The sequence below is a fragment of the Schistocerca gregaria genome, chromosome 4, assembly GCF_023897955.1.
Source record: "Schistocerca gregaria isolate iqSchGreg1 chromosome 4, iqSchGreg1.2, whole genome shotgun sequence".
NCBI lineage: Eukaryota > Metazoa > Arthropoda > Insecta > Orthoptera > Acrididae > Schistocerca > Schistocerca gregaria.
The window spans coordinates 340728519-340751744 of NC_064923.1; the positions used below are offsets into that span (position 1 = coordinate 340728519).

General features: G+C 47.4%; 4 non-coding genes across 4 annotated transcripts; all 4 read left to right on the forward strand.

Annotated features, from left to right (window-relative positions):
• Positions 1 to 10035: 10035 nt before the first annotated feature.
• Trnas-cga (transfer RNA serine (anticodon CGA)) lies at positions 10036 to 10110 on the forward strand. Its single transcript has one exon. It is a non-coding gene; the product is annotated as a tRNA-Ser (tRNA).
• Positions 10111 to 10335: 225 nt separating this feature from the next.
• Positions 10336 to 10410, forward strand: Trnas-cga (transfer RNA serine (anticodon CGA)). The gene has a single exon. It is a non-coding gene; the product is annotated as a tRNA-Ser (tRNA).
• A 225-nt stretch (positions 10411 to 10635) lies between these two features.
• On the forward strand, positions 10636 to 10710 carry Trnas-cga (transfer RNA serine (anticodon CGA)). Its single transcript has one exon. It is a non-coding gene; the product is annotated as a tRNA-Ser (tRNA).
• Positions 10711 to 10935: 225 nt separating this feature from the next.
• Positions 10936 to 11010, forward strand: Trnas-cga (transfer RNA serine (anticodon CGA)). The gene has a single exon. It is a non-coding gene; the product is annotated as a tRNA-Ser (tRNA).
• The last annotated feature ends 12216 nt before the right edge of the window (positions 11011 to 23226 follow it).

Sequence of the window (23226 nt, forward strand, 5' to 3'; positions counted from 1 at the left end):
AGATTTGTTTCTACTGTCACACCTGTAACGCTGCAGGTAGAGCAATCACAGTAACATACCAAAAGTAGTACCCAAGTCTAACAGTAGTAGAGGAAGATATAAAAATCATCATAACATGCATAATAACAGATTAGCCCCCATAGTGGCGAAGGCATTGTAGTATTAACCTGTAGTGTTAGAAACTAAAAAGCTGCAGATTAGTCAATTTTTAATAGAAATATCACCTACTAATGTAGTTACGTAGTAGGTTAAATTGTTTAATTATAATGATTGAATAAAGAATTTCTTTTTTTAAAAAAAAAGTACGTAAGGAATATCCAACACATTTCGCCGTGATCAGTAGCAGGTGGTGTGAGATCGTAGTGGAGGTTCTGGCCAGATTGAGGAATATTTGTCGGAGCCTCGGCGGAGCAGTGTAATCTTCTGCGAGTGTGACGAGTTGAACAAGCGGCAAGCAGTGCGTGTGGGCGGAAAGTGGGGGAGATGGCTCGGCGCCGGCTAAGCCGCGCGTATTGCGGCCGCCGGCATTTAAATGCAAGGCGGCAGCGGCTGCCGCGGCGGCGCGGGTAACAGGCGGCGTTCCGGGGTCGCGACAGCTTGTTCCGCCGGAAGGGCGCGCGCAGTGGCGGCGGCCATTTGCATGTAGAGGCACCGGCCTATTAGCCGCGGCGCCATCGCGTGCCCGCCGTAAGCCGCGCGCCGAAATACGGCCCGCGCATCCGGCCCGGATAATTCTTTTTTTCCGGCACACACGCCCGCCCCCACAGACACACGGGCGGCGCGACGTGCTCAGACAATTGCCCGGCCACACGCTCCGGGAATGCACGCGCGCGGGGTGGGCGCCGAAAACGAGCCCGCCAGGGAAGCCTACGTGGCCGGCGCCTATTTCAGCCGCCGCGGGCGCATGCTGCGGTTCCCACGGCCGCGCGGCGCCGAGCCGGGCCGGGCCGCTTCCATTTCGTGGGGGCCCCGCTCGCCAAGTAGACCGGCGCGATCAATGTGGTCAATGCTAACACAAACGGAAGTTCTCACGACCGTATTCCGACCAGAGCTAACATTACGCCCACACTCGCGCTATTACAATTTCGGAACTTAGAAAGGAGCGGAATGTGGTCACAGAAATACAGCTTTGAACGTAAATTCGTTCCTTGACTTGTCTGTAACAACTGCATGGTTATACGTCTACTGCTGGAAAAAAGAAGTGCAAAACCCTCAACGACAGGGTCATTTAACTGACAAGAATGCGAAAGGTAGTTCATCACTGCAAGAGAACAATGAAAGAGGAATGGCAGACGTTTCTCCTGACGGGACATCCAGAACTCTTATTCATCGACAATGATAAAATCCGCTACTGTTGTAATGTTATTTATTATTAAAAAGGAGCCGGCCGCGGTGGTCTAGCGGTTCTAGGCGCTCAGTCCGGAACCGTGCGACTGCTACGGTCGCAAGTTCGAATCCTGCCTCGGGCATGGATGTATGTGATGTCCTTAGGTTAGTTAGGTTTAAGTAGTTCTAAGTCCTAGGGGACTGATAACCTCAGAAGTTAAGTCCCATAGTGCTCAGAGCCATTTTTATTGAAAAGGAAAGCACTATCTAGTTTCAGGACATACTGTAATATTCCTGGGTGTGGCCACCAGTATTTTGTTCTGCTAGAAGCTCGCCTTTATGCTGCTTGATACACGTGAAGTAGCATATGGTATATAAGTGCAGCGAGGTACGAGCGACAGATGGTACAGTGTGTACCAGTCCCGTGGCAGAGTCCGCCAATTGTAATAACTTGCTTCTGATTGGTCGGCACGTTTGGGTGCTAAGGGCCAGAAAGCCAAACTTCTCTCATTAATTATTTATATACCTTTCATTGTATTGAACCCCGTTTTTTGGTATGACAATCTCTCATGGTTAGCCTAAAAGTTTGGCGTTTCCCGAGCGGTCTAAGACGCTGCAGTCATGGACTGTGCGGCTGGTCCCCGGGAGGTTCGACTCCTCCCTCGGGCATGGGTGTGTGTGTTTGTGTTGTGGTTGGCAGGAGAGCCAACCCTGTATTGCTAAAGGAGGCCGAAAGGCACGAGTCTCAGCTCACGCAGGCTGGCGTGAGGTCTGTAACATGACAAGGGAATTAGAATTGAGAAAAACGGACGTAGCTGGTGGAATACTTAACTTTAATCCATTCACGGAGAACGTCGCTTTTTATGGTACATGATTCACAATATCAATAGTACGTATCCTGGCGCTTTGCTAGGTCGTAGCAAATAACGTAGCTGAAGGCTATACTAACTATCGTCTCGCCAAATGAGAGCGTAGGAGTCAGTGAAACATCGTTAGCAAAATCGGCTGTACAACTGGGGCGAGTGCTAGGAAGTCTCTCTAGACCTACCGTGTGGCGGCGCTCGGTCTGCAATCATCGATAGTGGCGACACGCGGGTCCGATGTATACTACCGGACCGCGGCCGATTTAAAGGCTACCACCTACAAGTGTGGTGTCTGGCGGTGACACCACAGTTTGTGTGACGTCAGATCTGGAATACCACTGGCCCTGCAGAATAAATTCTGCTGACATGAATTGTGAGCTATTGTCGGAAACAATAGTCTCTGGAAGACTTTCAATGCAAAAGATAGCAGATAACGCTTGGATGGTGGTAGATGACGTCGTGGAAGACATCCGGACAACAAAAGGAAAATTACTGAAAGAATCTACCACAACCAACCATCGAGCATTCCAGAATGGACCAGCAAAATCGATGTGTAAGAGATGCCAAGGGTAAGTGACTTTTGGCCATGCAAAGAATTTCCGCGCTGGTGCTGATTGTTGTTGTTGTTGTTCGGCACACACCATGCAAGAAGAGCACATATTCGTAATCGCAGCATCGATTCCGAACCAAGTACAGTGCTGACGAGCAAGTTGTTTCGTTCTCACTATACCCCAATGTCCTTGGTGGAGAAGCTGTAAGTCAGGACCGTAACGAACGTGGTACCACGACCCTGGACTGATCATTATCAGAACGCAACAGCAAAACACCACGTCGTACAAAAAGTCTCTCCTTGTGAGCAAAAAATCGGCGAACCAACGGGTCCCCGATCCGTGACTTTGACAAGGGCCAATGCGTAGCAACAAAACGCAGAACGGGAGCAAGGACAGGGTCGGCAGCTGTGGCTGTAGCTACACGACGAAAATCAATCGGAAACGATTCGACCACATCATCGGTTTCCGCATCAATGAACATGCAAGCAAGTTCGGAGGAATCGAATGCCCTATCCTCAGCAACAGGCAAGCGGGACAACGCATCGGCGTTTCCGTGCTTAGCAGTGGACCGATACAAGATATCGTAGCGGTACTGCGAGAGGAAAATAGACCAGCGAATGAATTTCTGCGCTGTACGTGGAGGTACAGGCTTGGTCGCATGAAACAGCAAAGTCAAAGGTTTGTGGTCTGTGATTATGGTAAAGTTCAGAACGGGACCCCGCGATCGTGATGTTGTTCATCACGTCGCGGAAGTCTCGGGGAGTATGTGGCGCAAACTGACCGCTATGGGCAGAATTTATATGGGGTTTCACGCAATTAATGTGAGGGACTACCTGGTGGTTCCCAGATGTCATAACTGCGGTGATCTGGACCATGTCCACAAGCATTGCGAGAGGAAGCCGGCCTGCTCCAGGTGTGGGGCAGAAAACCATACAAGGAAAACCTGTTGTAAAACAGGGATATGTATCCCTTGTGTAAGGAGAGGAAAGAAAAGTTGCAATGCTACTGGAAGGAACTGCCCTACATACAGGATGCTCGAGCAACGGCTTATAGCAAGAATAGACTATGGCTGAGTCTGTTCCTGCATCCAGGAAGCCCAAAAGGAAGTCGCCCAGTAAGAGGTTAAGGGATGCGTTGAGAGCAAGCAGATTTAGAGAACTTCTGCGGAAGTTCAACAATGCAACAACTGGAAAAGTGCAAATGGTAGACATAGGGATTCAAACAGACCCTAGTGGGCAGAAGGACGCACCCTCTCCTCCAAGCTGGGGAAGAAGGTCGATTACAGATCATGAGCGACCAAAAGGGCATCCTGTGGTAGAGAGTTTGACTTTCCTGACAATCAAAGACAACACAGCTGATGAAGGAAAAATACAAATCAATGATGTGAGCAGTACGAGTACGTTGAAAGATCCACCCTCCTTTGGAGGCATGGGAGTGGATCCAAGGAGGATTTACCCAAATTTGGAACAGGCATTGCAGCTATCGCGCCTGGAGGAGCCGGCTGTCCTCACCACCGCTTTAAGGCATGTGGTGCGTGTTGGCCATGAATATGGTAGAGACGTCACCTTTTCGGTAATGGAGGCTGTAGATAGAATACAGCTCAAGACAATGAATCTCCCCACTGACTTTGGAGCCCTGCGTGACTTGGTGAAAAAAGTATTCGAAAGGCGAAACGAAAAATTTGATCTGGAAGAACTATATCACCAGTCTGTAATTACAAATGGAAGGCTTGCACACGACTGGAATAAGACCTGGCCAGAATCGCATATTAGAACATACTTTTCCACTGAGCCTTATAAACGTAGGGCAGATTAACTGTCATAACAGCAGACTAGTCACGCAGGAACTCCGGAAGGTGGTGGAGGAGAGGAGACTTGACATACTCTGTCTACAGGAGCCATACTCTCAAGCTGGACGGATCCCCTTTACAGCTGCCAACTGGCAAATAACTCACAGCACAGGTGAGCCAAAAGCTGCAATCATAATTATTAACAAGGCACTGAGAGTTACAGTGCTTACACAGCTTTCTGATGACCACTGCAATGTCGTGGAGTTGCAATCACCCATCGGGGTACTGTACATCATTAATATGTACTTCCAGTACGGAAGGGAGATTGACGAGTTCTTAGATAAACTAACTCAGATAACCACGGCGCTGCAGGGGCGGAGAATAATAGTCACAGCAGACATAAATGCAAAGTCCCCCCTATGGTTCAGCGGCACAAGAGATGAACGCGGAGAAAAGGCTGAAGAGACCATCATGGCCTTACAGCTTATGGTCGCCAACAAGCAAGGGCACCCCCCTACCTATGCAGGTGGCGGGGGTGAAGGTACCAATATTGATATTACCTTGGTAACGCCCAACGCCGCAACCAAGGTAATTGATTGGAAAGTATGGGAACACATGACAACAAGTGACCACAATCTGATTACCTTCTCACTGGGAGACAGGGAGTGCCGCTGGGACATGGGGTGGGAGCTGCAAATCAATTACAATAAGGCCGACTGGGATCGCCTGGCGAGAGAGTGTGACATTCCGACATGGCCGGAAGGTGACGTAAACGTGGAGCTATACGCCGAAGAACTGGTGAGTGCAGTCAACAGAGCGGTGAAAGCAGCCGTACCAACCAGGAGGAGAGCCGTCGCGGCCTCCCCAACACCATGGTCGACAGAACTAGAACAGATGCGCCAGTCTGTAAGGAGGGCTAGGAGGTACTACCAGCGGTGTGCCGTCTGGAGAGAAAAACAGCGATGGCTACAGATTTACAGAGAGGCGAAGGATCATTTTCAACAGGAGCTCAGGGCAGTCCGACTTGCAAGCTGGGAAAAATTTGTTTTAAATCAACTCGCCACAGACCCATGGGGTACCCCTTACAAACTAGTACGGGAGAAAATAAGATCGCCTATGGTGCTGTCCACCGTCAGGAGCGGGGACCGGATGACGGAGACTTGGCAGGAAACTGCCGAGGTCCTTCTCCGGGTCCTGCTGCCTGATGATGTGGAAGAAGAGGATACAGAAAGGCTGATCAGGGAGGAAGACCGACAAGATTATGAAAACAACAGTATGGTCTATCCCTTCTCAGAAGAGGAGGTCGACGCCCAGATAAAAGCCCTCAAAAAGGGGAAGGCTCCTGGACCAGACGGTATCACAGCGGAAGTGGTGCAGTTCCTGGCTCCCCAGCTGGCACCTCTCACCAAGTTGTACAATGAGTGCTTGAGACTCAGAAAATTCCCTAACACCTGGAAGAAGGCAAATGTTGTAATACTTAAGAAAGGCCCAGATAAGGACCCAAAAGAAGCCAAATCGTGCAGGCCTATCTGCCTACTAGACATACTGGGGAAACTTTTTGAGAGGTTGCTGGCAGACAGACTGGCTGCACATCGTGTGTTGTGTGGGATGTGCGACAGGCAATTCGGTTTCCGGTCGGGGAGATCAGCGTCTGACGCTATCGCCCTTGCCGCGGAGGTCTGTGGCTCAGCCCCGCACAAATACATTGTTGGCATCATGGTGGATATCAGCGGTGCCTTCGACAATCTGTGGTGGCCCTCGCTCTTCTCTCGCTTGCGGGAGAAAGAGTGTCCCGGGCCGCTATATGGTTGTTTTAGGAGCTACTGTGAGGGAAGGGAGGTCTGGCTATCGTCCCCTAGCGGGAGGGTTAGAAAGCAGATTAGAAAGGGGTGTCCACAGGGCTCTGTCCTTGGGCCACTCTTTTGGGACATAACAATGGAATCACTCTTAGAAGATCTGCAGAATAGCGAGGATGTGCTAGAGGGCATAGCCTACGCAGACGACCTCCTTCTATTGGTTGGCGGCCGTAGCCGCGAAGAACTGGAACTGAAAATTGAGAGAGCAATTTCTATCTTGACCACATGGTGTCACAGAACAAAAATGACTATATCACCCAGTAAGTCTACATATCTGTTGCTCAAGGGACAACTAGTTAGGAACCCGACGGTGAGAATAGACGGCTCGCCAGTGCTTCGGCGACGTGAGGCCCGGTACTTGGGCGTAATCGTCGATGAGAGATGGAACTATACATCGCATGTTGACACAATAACACAGAGATCCCTAGAAACACTGAATAAACTCATTGGCATAGGACACAAACGGTTTCACTTACCACCAGACCTAATCAAACTATATCATAACAGCATACTGACCTCCATTGTGGGATACGCGTCAGGAGTCTGGGCTCACAGGCTCACGAGGGTCATGCCTGCCATGGCCGTGAGGAGAGTGCAGCGGAATATGCTCCTGCGCTCTGTAGGAGCATATAGAACAACACCAGGGGGGGGGGGGGCGCTATTAGTACTCATGGGGCTGTGTCCTCTGGACATTAAAATAAGAGAACAGGCGGCATGGTACTGGGCCAAGAAAGGCAACAGGGATAAAATGATAGAAATAATGGGGATCTACACGGGCTCTAAATCGGAAATTAGAAATAGGGGGGAAGAACTTTGGCAAGAGCAATGGGATGCGGACGACACAGGTCGGAGAACGCATGAGCTGCTGCCAAATATCAAGGAGCGCTTACAGCTCAGATACTTCAAGCCATCTAGAGGACTTCTGCACTTCCTCACTGGACATGGACCCTATCCAGCATACTTATGCAGATTCGGGAAACGGGCTACACCAGCGTGCGACTGTGGGGCCCCACAGGGCACCCCAGACCATGTGGTGTATGAGTGCCATCTCTTCGACGAAGTAGCATCACAACTCAGACTCCAACTACCAAATCAAGACACGTACCACTTACTCAGGCGCGAGGATCACTTTCAAATTCTAAATAATCTTGCGAATGAGATCTCGGGCAAAATATTAAAGGACTTTCTCAGGAACAACCAAAATTAACCCGAAATTGACAAACACCTGACCAGACCTAAGTGCACCCGTCCCTTTCCGCCGGACGTGGAATTGGCCAGCCGTTTCACGGCTGGGATCCGCCACGCTCCTGGACCAGGAGGAGGGTGCACATTTCTACCGGATTTGACAAACACACTGAAATTGACAGTAGCGTAGGAATAGGTTAAGAAGTAGGATAAGTTAGGATAATACCTTAGTATAAACTGCAGCGGTTCAAACGTCTTGGGCCAGCCCGGTGCCAGGGGCATGCCCACTGGACTCAGCTCAGTGGGCCCGGCCACAAACAGTAGGTTTATACTCACGCTGGCACGTGTGTAACGTTGCAGTTAGGTTAAGTAAGTTAACATTAGAAGTAGAAATGCCCATAGCGAAAATAAAAACTAACACTAAAAAGTAGGTAATAATATTACGTAATGAATGCTGTAGTAACTGTATTATTGTATGTAAGCAAAGACCCACTAATGCTTCAGGTGGTGGGTTATTCTGTATCATAATATTGGTTTGAAATAAAGATTTTTTTTTTTAAAAAAAAAAAAAAAAGTGACGACCATACAAGAAATCATGAAACTTTGTAACACCAAATACGAGAGCCAATGCTTCTTTCTCGATCTGTGAAAAATTTCTTTGCGCAGACGAGAGCAATTTGGACGCAAAGGCAATAGGGCAATCGTGCGATCCATCTTTGTTAGCAAGCACAGCACCGATCCCGAAATCAGATGCATCCACCATCAACAAAAGGGGCTTCCGGGGATCGAATGGCGTAAGGCAAGTAATGGAAAGCAACGCCGATTTCAACTGGCGAAAGGCGCGTTCGCATTTCGTCGTCCAGTCGAACGGAACACCTTTACGGTGTAAGCGATGAAGCGGAGCTGAAATGGAAGAGGCCTGTGGCACATAACGATGGTAGTAATTTATTTTTCCCAGCACACTCTGTAGCGGCGAAGGCAAGTCTTGTATGGCACGCAGGTGCGTGGGACTGGGATGTATGCCTTGGGCATTGATTACATGTCTCAAGTATGGCATGTCCCGAGCAAAAAACACACATCTGTCCTTCCGCTAGCGAAGACCATTTTGTCGCAAGACCTGAAATGTTCGGAGATTGGCCAAATGTTCTTCTTCCGTCTTTCCGGAGATCACAATATCGTCCAGATAATTTGCTGCAGTAGGGACCGACGCACAGACAGTTTTTAGATATTGCTGAAACAATGCAGGGGCGGATGCACACCCGAATGGTAGTCGTTTGAATCGATACAAACCAAGATGCGTGTTAACCACCAAAACCCGCTGGGATTCTTCGTCCACCGGTATTTGCAAGTGCGCATCTGCTAGGTCCAACTTTGAAAAAATTTACCCGGGCACAGTTTGTCAAAAAGATCTTCCGGGCAGGGTAAAGGAAAAGTTGCAATCACTAGTTGTGGATTCACTGTTGCCTTGAAGTCCACACAAAGTCTCAACTTTCCGGAAGGTTTTGGCAAAATTACTAAGGGTGATGCCCAGAGAGAAGCCTGCACACGTTCAATTACACCTTGTGATTCCAAATCGTGTAATGTTTTTGCGACCTCATCACGCAATGCGTGGGGAACATTGCGCGCTCTGAAAAATTTCGGTTGTGCGTTTACTTTCAGTTCCCAATGTGCATCATAGTTCTTAACGCAACCGAGGCCCGGTGCAAAAATGTCTGCGAATTCTTCACATAGACGAGAAACACTGTCTGAAGGCACAGTCTTGTTCACTGAGAGGACCTGATTTACTATAGACAAATTAAACAACTGAAATAAATCGAAACCAAACAAGTTCACTGCAGAAGAAGAACGAAGGACGTAAAATGACAAGTTTTGTTTGTCCTTTGTATGTTGCAAGAAGGCTGCACTGTCCTAACACAGGGATATCTTGACCAGAGTAGCAATTTAACGTAACATTTGCGGCACACAACGGAGGTGTGCCCAGCAGTTTGTAAGTGTCATGATTGATCAGTGAAACTACAGCTCCGGTATCGAGCTGGAATGATATCACTTTGCCGTTAGTGTCCAAGTCTACAAAAAGTTTATTGTCCTGCTGACGACAAGAGCGACTGTCTCGTGCAACGTGAACTGACACTGGTACATAATCACTTGCGACTTGACGGGAGTTCCGGCGATGTCGACGCACACTATTTTTGGGACGATGACAGTCACTGTTAGAGTGGCACTGGGCGGAGTGGAATGAACTACAAGAGTTTCCATGGGCGAAGCTTCGCGAGCCTGCGTATCCATGGTTCGATTCCGATTCCGGCGCGAAGCAAAGGGCCTGGAACGGTTTTGAGCTTCCGATCTGAGCTTTTTCTGGCAAACACTCTGAACATGTCAAGGTTCGCAGAAGAGCTTCTGTAAAGTTTGGAAGGTAGGAGACGGATACTGGCGGAAGTAAAGCTGTGAGTACCGGACGTGAGTCGTGCTTCGGTAGCTCAGTTGGTAGAGCACTTGCCCGCGAAAGGCAAAGGTCCCGAGTTCGAGTCTCGGTCGGGCACACAGTTTTAATCTGCCAGGAAGTTTCATATCAGCGCACACTCTGCTGCAGAGTGAAAATTTCATTCTGGAAACATCCCTCAGGCTGTGGCTAAGCCATGTCTCCACAGTATCCTTTCTTTCAGGAGTGCTAGTTCTGCAAGGTTCGCAGAAGAGCTTCTGTAAAGTTTGGAAGGTAGGAGACGGATACTGGCGGAAGTAAAGCTGTGAGTACCGGACGTGAGTCGTGCTTCGGTAGCTCAGTTGGTAGAGCACTTGCCCGCGAAAGGCAAAGGTCCCGAGTTCGAGTCTCGGTCGGGCACACAGTTTTAATCTGCCAGGAAGTTTCATATCAGCGCACACTCCGCTGCAGAGTGAAAATTTCATTCTGGAAACATCCCTCAGGCTGTGGCTAAGCCATGTCTCCACAGTATCCTTTCTTTCAGGAGTGCTAGTTCTGCAAGGTTCGCAGAAGAGCTTCTGTAAAGTTTGGAAGGTAGGAGACGGATACTGGCGGAAGTAAAGCTGTGAGTACCGGACGTGAGTCGTGCTTCGGTAGCTCAGTTGGTAGAGCACTTGCCCGCGAAAGGCAAAGGTCCCGAGTTCGAGTCTCGGTCGGGCACACAGTTTTAATCTGCCAGGAAGTTTCATATCAGCGCACACTCCGCTGCAGAGTGAAAATTTCATTCTGGAAACATCCCTCAGGCTGTGGCTAAGCCATGTCTCCACAGTATCCTTTCTTTCAGGAGTGCTAGTTCTGCAAGGTTCGCAGAAGAGCTTCTGTAAAGTTTGGAAGGTAGGAGACGGATACTGGCGGAAGTAAAGCTGTGAGTACCGGACGTGAGTCGTGCTTCGGTAGCTCAGTTGGTAGAGCACTTGCCCGCGAAAGGCAAAGGTCCCGAGTTCGAGTCTCGGTCGGGCACACAGTTTTAATCTGCCAGGAAGTTTCATATCAGCGCACACTCCGCTGCAGAGTGAAAATTTCATTCTGGAAACTCTGAACATGTCCTTTTTTATTACAATAAAAGCAAACAGCTTGGCGTGATGGGCAATTCTCACGCGAATGTTTAGTAGCACAGCGCGGGCATGATTTTATCACTGCATTAGCTTGCCTGCGCGGCACACGGGGCTGAGAGCCTGGCGGCAGCGGTGCGGCCGGGCGCGAGGTTTGTTTACTGCTCCGTGCAGCTCGCCCGGCGGGCCGGTGAACCTGACACACTGCTGGCGAAGTTTCAAATGATTCCTGAGCAAAGTCAAGTGTGTCCTGCCGATCCAATATGTCCATCACTTGTTGAAGGGAGGGATTGACTAGTTTCAAAATCTGTTCCCTTATACGAACATCAGAAACGTTCTGTGCAATTGCATCACGTACCATAGTATCTGAACAAGGGACTCCACATTGACACTCAAAAGCACAATCCCTAGTAAGGCCTTGCAAGGTTGCAACCCACTCCCGATTAGTCTGACCTGCCGTACGTTTTGTACGAAAGAAGGTATACCCTTTGGCAACTACGTTGACTGATTCTTTGAAATATGCATCTAATGCAGACAAAATTTCTTCGTAGGACAGAGTTGCTACGTCGCGTCGGGGAAATAATTTGACTATCACACGGTACGTGGTCACGCAGACAGAAGACAATAAATAACGCTGCCGCTCGTTACCTTGAATTCTATAGGCGGTGAGATGGAATCCAAATTGGCGCGACCACTCCGTCCAGCTTTCCAGTGCAGCATCAAAAGGTCGAAAAGGTGGTGCAACAGCGCGTTGCGGCTGCGTTAGCGGTGAAGCGGCTGCTGCCGCATCGTTTTGCATCGCACGTTGACCTTGGACGAGCTGTCCAAGGGCATCCAGTAAGGCCTGCGTCTGCTGATTCTGTAAGCGGCAAAATTCGGACAGTACATCTGGAGATTGTGGCGAAGCCATTACACAAGTAAATCAGGACAATTTAGATAAGAACACGGTATTGCCTTGTCGCCAATGTTGTGGTTGGCAGGAGAGCCAACCCTGTATTGCTAAAGGATGCCGAAAGGCACGAGTCTCAGCTCACGCAGGCTGGCGTGAGGTCTGTAACATGACAAGGGAATTAGAATTGAGAAAAACGGACGTAGCTGGTGGTATACTTAAGTTTAATCAATTCATGGAGAACGTCGCTTTTTATGGTACATGATTCACAATATCAATAGTACGGATCCTTGCTAGGTCGTAGCAAATAACGTAGCTGAAGGCTATACTAACTATCGTCTCGCCAAATGAGAGCGTAGGAGTCAGTGAAACATCGTTAGCAAAATCGGCTGTACAACTGGGGTGAGTGCTAGGAAGTCTCTCTAGACCTACCGTGTGGCGGCGCTCGGTCTGCAATCATCGATAGTGGCGACACGCGGGTCCGATGTATACTACCGGACCGCGGCCGATTTAAAGGCTACCACCTAGCAAGTGTGGTGTCTGGCGGTGACACCACAGTTTGTCCTTAGGATAATTTAGGCTAAGTAGTGTGTAAGCTTAGGGACTGATGACCATAGAAGTTAAATCCCATAGGATTTCACACACATTTGAACATTTTTTTGGCGTTAACTTCACTAGTTTTGAGAAACGTAAGTGTATCGATATTGCAACCGAAGTGCTTCAGACACCGTCGGGCCCCTGGGAGACGAAGTACTTCGACTGCGATAGTCACTCTCTCTCGGGCGTTCTGGAGGATGGACACGTATCTCAGTATCGTCCGTTACTTAGATGTAAGTAATAAGTCACTCTATTTCTGGTGTTCTCCAGAGCCAGACTCGTACTCTATATCGGGCGTAATTTAGTTATGAATATGTAATACTCACTCCGTCTCTTGTGTACTGGTGAGCCGCACATGTGTATCATATTTTGGAAGTTGGATGGAAAAATTACCATACAATTAAGAAAGCTATGTCGAATGTTGTAAAAGACAGTGTAAATGTGTGGGTATTTGAAGAATAAACAAACGGTATACATTAATGAGAAGTGTTGCTTACCATCATTGTCACTCCTGCAGATCTTGCCCTCTGTAGATACAGAGACTAACCTGGACAAGGGACCTCCCGCAAAGAGCGCGGTCGCAGGTTCGAACTGACAGCGTAGCAGCCTCCGCCGATGAAGATCCCACGAATGGTTCAAATGGCTCTGAGCAGTATGAGACTTAACATCTGAGATCATCAGTCCCCTAGAACTTAGAACTACTTAAACCTAAGTAACCTTAGGAAATCACACCGATCCATGCCCGCGGCAGGATTCGAACCTGCTACTGTAACAGTCGTGTGGTTCCAGACTGAAGCTGCTAGAACCGCTCGGCCACCTCGGCCGGCGAAGATCCCACGACCGACGAGGTTCTTCCGTGCTGGGGGCACAGCTATAGAAGACGTCAGATTAGTAGGAAGGACGGTCGGAGACAGTAATTCAATCTCTCCATCTTCCATATCTGACTTCGAATGGGACACATAATTTATAATATGTCCAATATTCAGGTGCATATTGAATTGTCCGCAAAGGACACATAACTAAGGTTCAATTCTGTATGAGTAGTTTATCCACCCTCAGCAACTATAGTTGCATGTTGTTGTTGTGGTCTTCAGTCCTGAGACTGGTTTGATGCAGCTCTCCATGCTACTCTATCCTGTGCAAGCTTCTTCATCTCCCAGTACCCACTGCAACCTACATCCTACTGAATCTGCTTAGTGCTTTCATCTCGTGGTCTCCCTCTACGATTTTTACCCTCCACACTGCCCTCCAACACTAAATTGGTGATCCCTTGATGCCTCAGAACGTGTCCTACCAACCGATACCTTCTTCTGGCCAAGTTGTGCCACAAACTTCTCTTCTCCCCAATCCTATTCAATACTTCCTCATCAGTTATGTGATCTACCCATCTAATCTTCAGCATTCTTCTGCAGCACCACATTTCGAAAGCTTCTATTCTCTTCTTCTCCAAACTATTTATCAACCATGTTTCACTTCCATACATGGCTACACTCCATACAAATACTTTCAGAAACGACTTCCTGACACTTAAATCTATACTCGATGTTAACAAATTTCTCTTCTTCAGAAACGCTTTCCTTGCCATTGCCAGTCTACATTTTATATCCTCTCTACTTCGACCATCATCAGTTATTTTGCTCCCCAAATAGCAAAACTCCTTTACTACTTTAAGTGTCTCATTTCCTATTCTAATTCCCTCAGCATCACCCGACTTAATTCGACTACATTCCATTATCCCCGTTTTGCTTTTGTTGATGTTCATCTTATATCCTCCTTTCAAGACACTGTCCATTCCATTCAACTGCTCTTCCAAGTCCTTTGCTGCCTCTGACAGAATTAAAATGTCATCGGCGAACCTCAAAGTTTTTATTTCTTCTCCATGGATTTTAATACCTACTCCGAACTTTTCTTTTGTTTCCTTTACTGCTTGCTCAATATACAGATTGAATAACATCGGGGAGAGGCTACAACCCTGTCATACTCCCTTCCCTACCACTGCTTCCCTTTCATGTCCCTCGACTCTTATAACTGCCATCTGGTTTCTGTACAAATTGTAAATAGCCTTTCGCTCCCTATATTTTACCCCTGCCACCTTAAGAATAGTTGCATATAGCGAAATAACAGTACGAGCAGCCCTTAGCGGCTCGCCATCTCACAAGTGTTCATGACGTCGCCTTTCTGGCTTAGATCTTTTTTAATTTGTGACTTGTAAGTACTGTATCTTTTCGAGTCAGTACAAACTTCAATTTTATTAATGAACTATATACCTAATGTTTTAGTACAGTTAGTCTAATTCTGAAGACGACGCTCATAATAGCGTCGTAATCAGGTATATTTTGACTTAATATTTGTGACCGAGAGCTTATTTGTTACAATATGACAACCAGTTGTATAAACGAAATTTAATTCTTTGTCGATTTCGGGCACTTAGTGTCCTCCTTCAGAAGGTTATATTTATCACTTTATTTAAGAGAGTCAGTAATAACATTCATACAGAAAAATGCCGTGGTCACGTTGTTCGTAGTGTCTAGAATTAAAATAAGTCAAAATAGTGCACCCTGTTTCAACTTACTTCAGCTCTAGTAATCCATCCTTTGTGTTCTCACATTTTGATATGCGCCTGAAGACGGGACGTATGTCCTCAAACCGGGTAGTGTTTTGCTTTTTACCAATAGCCATGTGACAGTAATGGATGCCCAAACAGCCGTATTAATACAGAGAGTACCCCTACTCTGGCATCGAAGTTGGAGTGTATTCTCGCCTGCAGACGGTCATACAGTTGCTGAAAGGCATCCTGCAGTAGACTATCTTAAGCTTGCTGCACCCTTTGTTGCAATTAGGCAATGGTTCCTGCAGGCTCTAGGAAACAAGTAAGTTGCGGATGTATCACAAGTGTTCATTTGACGAGAGATTTGGTATTATTGCTGACCAGACTTGATTTCACACACAACGAAGAAGACGCTTGTCAATAGTCATGTGCATTATCCTACTATAACAGTAAATCGCTGAAATGGTACATACACAAGCACGTCAGTGTGAGGCAAGGAGAGGACACTGGTTACTTTACTCTGCAGAACCACCAAATGTGTCTGCGAGTTGTAACTGATAGCTCCTCAGCCTTATGAAACCCCGCTGGGATCTGTGCGCAGAGGGCAAATGGACTCCTGAATAGAGGCCCCTATCCAGGTCTATGCCGCATCACTCGCATACAGATACACCCTACTCTCGTCACTGAAGACAACAGAGTGCCGTCACACTAACCAGGCTTCCACAACACCTACAACAGAGCAGCCGTACTCAGGTGTGTCTTGGTGTCAGTGGTAGTCTGGCAAGCGGCAAACGTGATCTTAGATCTGTCGCAAGCAGACAGTTTCCAGTAGTCTTTGATGACACAGCAGGTGGTAGATGTAATTCTGCAGGCTTTCGTGGCCGTTGTCATTGAAGTTAAAATCTTCTAGGTTATTAGGCCGCGTGATATTTCTACTAAAATGATCGACGTTTTGACCCCTCTGCTTGGATCTTCCTCAGGATCTTATGATGTCCACTACTGCTAGAACAGCAGGCCTAATAACCCAGAAGATTTTAACTTCAGGGGGTACATGTGCCCGGATTTCTTTCCAGAATGCTGTTCGCCTAGCTACCCCTGTTCATACAATGCGTAGATCTTGCCGTGTGTCGATACTATGCAGACGTCCACAACATGGTCTACGAGAGGGGGCATGGGGAATGTTCCACATATAACTCCTGAAATCAGCAACAAATGCTCAACATTTGCGGGAATCCGTCCATATGTCCATGAAGCTTCCCGCAGGCCAACAATGTGACTCCATTCAAATGGCTGAACATATTCTCTCGCCCGCCGTGCATGGTTCTTCCCTAGTACGAATGTTGCTAACACTTTTGACATCTAAAGCCAGCAGGATCGAAACATATGGCGAACAGACAGGCCTCCTGAGCGCCATCTGATCACCAATGACACTGACAAAGGGTCGCTAACTCTACAACCCAGTGAGCACACATTATACCACTGTGCTGCTGAACACAGTTCATGAGGGAGTTGCAGTTTCTTTTTTCCCGCAGTATATCCTCCACTAGCTTCAGTGACTTGTGCGTGATGTAGGATACATCTTACCAATATTAACGTTCTTCTGCTCAATTTCATTCGCGCATTTAGCAAGAAAAAATATCTCTGTACGCATCTTGCAGCCTGATTAAAGTACTTGAAATATGACAGTTGGAGAACTGGACTGCTCCCGCCATCACTGTTCCAGTGACATTGTCAGCTCCCACTGTGCCTCCATTTCCGCTGGAGAAAAAACGTAATCACATCCCTGAGTAAAATTAACAACAGATTTTTGACATGATTACTGGCACTAAAGAGTATTTTTAGCAAAAGAAATACAATACATATTCTGTGAAGGCCTATTGCTCAGCGAGATATTTTGGTAATCGGTGAGAAAAGGATTTTTATAGTACCATAGGAGTAAGTCACCAAAGCTGTCTTCTACGCTTGTCATTTCCAACAGATATAATTCTTCCATAACCAAATCCACACCCTACTCTGGACCTAGGTCTATATTTTCACACAAAAAGTGGGTTCGAAACAATACATTCAGTCACAGAAGGAAATAATGCAATAACATCTTAAAGAAATTAGATATCTGAACAGGTAATTTTGGAGTATTTTAAGGAAAGACATTGTTTCTCGATAGTAACAGGTGAAGACTACCAGAATGAGTAAACAGGCTGAATATTATTGAATCGCCAAAACTTTTATTTTCGTAGTGTCTGTAATTTATTGTATTAACTCAACCTCATACGTTTCCCATAAGTTGTAGCTCTCATTCGTTGCGCAGGTTCATTGATACGTTGTTTAGTAGATAAATACGTGGGGGTGGTAGAAATAAACGGTGGTCCCAGATCTAAATTTCCTAACAGCATTTATAAAAGTGCGCCACCTCTTTCATTTGTGACATGAAAATTTATAATACGTACTAAATTCCAACGATATCCCTATAAATTAATGACCCATCCGATACAAGTATTAGACGCATCAAAAAAAAAAATAAAAATAAAAATTGCATCATCCCGGTTCCCAGAACTCCTGAAGATATAAGTTGACTGTGGATATTGTATCACAGACACATTCCCTTTGACTGTTCAGAGACATCACTAATACCGCTCAAAGATGTAAACAACCATTCATGAGCAGCGCCTATTAGACGGAGGGGATCCGAAAGCACATCAGTTCCAGTCATTCCACCAGGAAGGGGGTCAACCGCTTGTGTTGCCTGTAGTTGAACCACGCGTAGACGGTAGATACCGCGATTCGATCGCGTCCGCACTGTTACTTTGTACTCTCAACAAGAGAAGCGTTCAGTCGTCGCGGAGTGAACCAAACCAATGTTGTTCGGACATAGAGGAGATACAGAGAGACACGAACTGTCGATTACATGCCTCGCTCAGGCTGCCCAAGGGCTACTACTGCAGTAGATGACCGCTGCCTACATCTACATCTACATGACTACTCTACAATTCACATTTAAGTGCTTGGCAGAGGGTTCATCGAACCACAATCATACTATCTCTCTACTATTCCACTCCCGAACAGCGAGCGGGAAAAACGAACACCTAAACCTTTCTGTTCGAGCTCTGATTTCTCTTATTTTATTTTGATGATCATTCCTACCTATGTAGGTTGGGCTCAACAAAATATTTTCGCATTCGGAAGAGAAAGTTGGTGACTGAAATTTCGTAAAAAGGTCTCACCGCGACGAAAAACGTCTATGCTGTAATGACTTCCATCCCAACTCGTGTATCATATCTGCCACCTCTATAACGTGATAATACAAAACGAGCTGCCCTTTTTTGCACCCTTTCGATGTCCTCCGTCAATCACACCTGGTAAGGATCCCACACCGCGCAGCAATATTCTAACAGAGGACGAACGAGTGTAGTGTAAGCTGTCTCTTTAGTGGACTTGTTGCATCTTCTAAGTGTCCTGCCTATGAAACGCAACCTTTGGCTCGCCTTCCCGACAATATTATCTATGTGGTCCTTCCAGCTGAAGTTGTTCGTAATTTTAACACCCAGGTACTTGTTGAATTGACAGCCTTGAGAATTGTACTATTTATCGAGTAATCGAATTCCAACAGATTTCTTTTGGAACTCATGTGGATCATCTCACACTTTTCGTTATTTAGCGTCAACTGCCACCTGACACACCATACAGCAATCTTTTCTAAATCGCTTTGCAGCTGATACTGGTCTTCGGATGACCTTACTAGACGGTAAATTACAGCATCATCTGCGAACAGTCTAAGAGAACTGCTCAGATTGTCACCCAGGTCATTTATATAGATCAGGAACAGTAGAGGTCCCAGGACGCTTCCCTGGGGAACACCTGATATCACTTCAGTTTTACTCGATGATTTGCCGTCTATTACTACGAACTGCGACCTTCCTGACAGGAAATCACGAATCCAGTCGCACAACTGAGACGATACCCCATAGCTCGGAGGAACCCTGACAGCATCGCCACCATGGTGAATAATGCTTTTCGTGCAGTCACAGGACGTCGTGTTACGACTCAAGCTGTGCGTAACAGGCTGCATGATGTGCAACTTCACTCCCGACATTTATGGTGAGGTCCATTTTCGCAACCACGACACCGTGCAGTGCGGTACAGATGGGCTCAACAACATGCCGACTAGACCGCTTTGGATTGGCATCACGTTCTCTTCACCGATGAGTGTCGCACAATCCTTCAACCAGACAATCGTTGGAGAGGTCTTCGGAGGCAACCCAGTCAGGCTCAACGCCTTAGACACAATGTACAGCGAGTGCAGCAAGGTGAACGCTCCCTGCTATTTTCGAGTGGCATCATGTGGGGCCGACGTACGCGGCTGGTGGTCATGGAAGGCACCGTAACAGCTGTACGATACATGAATGCCATCCTCCGACCGATAGTGCAACCATATCGGCATCATACTGGCGAGGCATTCGTCTTTATAGACGACAATGCGCGCCCGCATCGTGCACGTCTTGTGATTGACTTCTTTCAGGATAATGACATCGCTCGACTAGAGTGGCAAACATTTTCTCCAGACATGAACCCTATCCAACATACCTGGGATAGTTTGAAAAGGGCTGTTTATGAACGACGTGACCTCCCAACCAATCTGAGGATCAACGCTGAATCGCCGTTGAGGAGTAGGGCAATCTGGACCAATAGTGCCTTGATGAACTGCCTTGATGAACTTCTGGATAGTATGCCACGACGGAAACAGACATTGCATCAGAGAAAAGAGGACGTGCTACTGGGTATTAGCAATCTGGAACGCCCCCTGTGTAGGTCTCGCTTTATGGTGGTACAACATGAAATGTGTGGTTCTCTTGAGGAAATGATGTTTATGTTTATCTCTATTCCAATTTTCGATACAGGTTCCGGGACTCTCGGAACCGACGTGATGCAAACCTCTTCTTGATGTGTGTATACACGAGAGCTTGCTGATATGTAATGTCTCCCATTTTTATGTGAAAACTATTGAAGCTTTTATAACGAAACAAGCTTTATTAACATCTACATCTTTATTCTTCACGTCTTGATACTTACTTCTCAACATAGACACCCTGAGGACCAACACTTTTCAGCCAACAAGAGACCAATTTGTCGATACCGTCACAATACAATGTTTGATTTTGTTGCGGGAGGCTCAACGCAGCGCAGGATTACCCGAGCGGTCTGAGGCGCTGCAGTCATGGATTGTGCGGCTGGTCCTGGCGGAGGTTCGAGGCCTCCCTCAGGCATGGATGGGTGTGCGTATGTTTGTCCTTAGGATAATTTAGGTTAAATAGTGTGTAAGCTTAGGGACTAATGACGTTAGCAGTGAAGTCCCATAAGATTTCACACACTTTTGATTTTTTGGGGGCTCAAAGGGAGGGCCTCAGAGGTGTTCTTTAGGTTTTGCAAAGAGATGAAAATCTGGAGGGGTCAGTTCAGGACTGTATGGATGATGATCGATGACAATAAATGCAAGGCATCGGATTGTTGCAGATGTGGCAGCGTTCGTGTGTGGTCCGGCATCGTCATGCTGAACGAGAGGGCGCTCCACGTGCGGGCGAACTAGCCGAGTTCGTGTTTTCTGTCTTCTGGGCTGTTTCTCTCTCACCGACGTCGTTACGTTATACACTCTACAATTCGGACGCCTCTAGCGGGAGAGCACTGCAGCTTGGGAGTGTGAAGCGGAGAAGCCGACCGAGTAATATGCATGTCGTGGAACACCTCAACATACTGAGACCAGAATGATAAAAATAGAAGGCATTATTTTTTTAACATGCTCTAATAAAATTAATTATCTGATAGATAATAACACTCAATTAATGCTTTGCGATACATACATACACTCCTGGAAATGGAAAAAAGAACACATTGACACCGGTGTGTCAGACCCACCATACTTGCTCCGGACACTGCGAGAGGGCTGTACAAGCAATGATTACACGCACGGCACAGCGGACACACCAGGAACCGCGGTGTTGGCCGTCGAATGGCGCTAGCTGCGCAGCATTTGTGCACCGCCGCCGCAGTGTCAGCCAGTTTGCCGTGGCATACGGAGCTCCATCGCTGTCTTTAACACTGGTAGCATGCCGCGACAGCGTGGACGTGAACCGTATGTGCAGTTGACGGACTTTGAGCGAGGGCGTATAGTGGGCATGCGGGAGACCGGGTGGACGTAGCGCCGAATTGCTCAACACGTGGGGCGTGAGGTCTCCACAGTACATCGATGTTGTCGCCAGTGGTCGGCGGAAGGTGCAAGTGCCCGTCGACCTGGGACCGGACCGCAGCGACGCACGGATGCACGCCAAGACCGTAGGATCCTACGCAGTGCCGTAGGGGACCGCACCGCCACTTGCCAGCAAATTAGGGACACTGTTGCTCCTGGGGTATCGGCGAGGACCATTCGCAACCGTCTCCATGAAGCTGGGCTACGGTCCCGCACACCGTTAGGCCGTCTTCCGCTCACGCCCCAACATCGCGCAGCCCGCCTCCAGTGGTGTCGCGACAGGCGTGAATGGAGGGACGAATGGAGACGTGTCGTCTTCAGCGATGAGAGTCGCTTCTGCCTTGGTGCCAATGATGGTCGTATGCGTGTTTGGCGCCGTGCAGGTGAGCGCCACAATCAGGACTGCATACGACCGAGGCACACAGGGCCAACACCCGGCATCATGGTGTGGGGAGCGATCTCCTACACTGGCCGTACACCTCTGGTGATCGTCGAGGGGACACTGAATAGTGCACGGTACATCCAAACCGTCATCGAACCCATCGTTCTACCATTCCTAGACCGGCAAGGGAACTTGCTGTTCCAACAGGACAATGCACGTCCGCATGTATCCCGTGCCACCCAACGTGCTCTAGAAGGTGTAAGTCAACTACCCTGGCCAGCAAGATCTCCGGATCTGTCCCCCATTGAGCATGTTTGGGACTGGATGAAGCGTCGTCTCACGCGGTCTGCACGTCCAGCACGAACGCTGGTCCAACTGAGGCGCCAGGTGGAAATGGCATGGCAAGCCGTTCCACAGGACTACATCCAGCATCTCTACGATCATCTCCATGGGATAATAGCAGCCTGCATTGCTGCGAAAGGTGGATATACACTGTACTAGTGCCGACATTGTGCATGCTCTGTTGCCTGTGTCTATGTGCCTGTGGTTCTGTCAGTGTGATCATGTGATGTATCTGACCCCAGGAATGTGTCAATAAAGTTTACCCTTCCTGGGACAATGAATTCACGGTGTTCTTATTTCAATTTCCAGGAGTGTATATGTCCGCTGAGTAAATTTTGCAATAAACGAACCAAATGATTCTCAGTGTGATGGAGAAGTGTTAAGGCTCTCTAAATCTGTAGTTAGGTTGGCATGCTGCAACATTAACTACGAAAGCAATTATTGTAACAAAACCGGAAAGGCAAGGTATAAACACAAAAGAAGCGAACGGTGATCCAAAAAATCGTCTCTGGATTTACACATTCACGACAGATCATTTCTTCTGGATTAAAAAGTTTTTATTCCTTTAGGCTACAATTTTGTGGCGTATCGTCCAACATATTTCAGTTTATTCATCTGATTTTTAAATTTAGCCCATTGTTTAATGGCTTTCAATTAATCTCGTGTTTTTATCAATGTCTGATTTTTTGTAGCTCCCTGTGATCGTATCAGATAGAGGGAAGTTAATTTAGAGTAATTAATCGATTTTGCGGAGTTTGTCCTCTTCCGTGTTGAATCTAGGGACAGCTTGCACTTTGTCTCTGCCGATGCAGAACTTTATGGAAAAATGAAAGCAAGCTGAAGTTTGATTCAACTCAAAGAGAAACCTTTCACAGACGAATAATTAATTTAATTTACTACATTACATGGTACTTGTATTATTGCTGCGTAGTTGAATCATATGGCGGAAAGTGTCTGAGGTTACTAATAGATAACAAGCGTAGGTAGCGTCGCTCCCTGAGAATGACGAAAAGTAAAGGCTGCGAGGACTGACGCTGCTCGCTTTTCATTTTCCGCTTGCTGGAAACTGATGAAACTATATGAACATTGCGTTCCAGAAATAACCTTCTCCTTTACGCTTTGTTAGAGC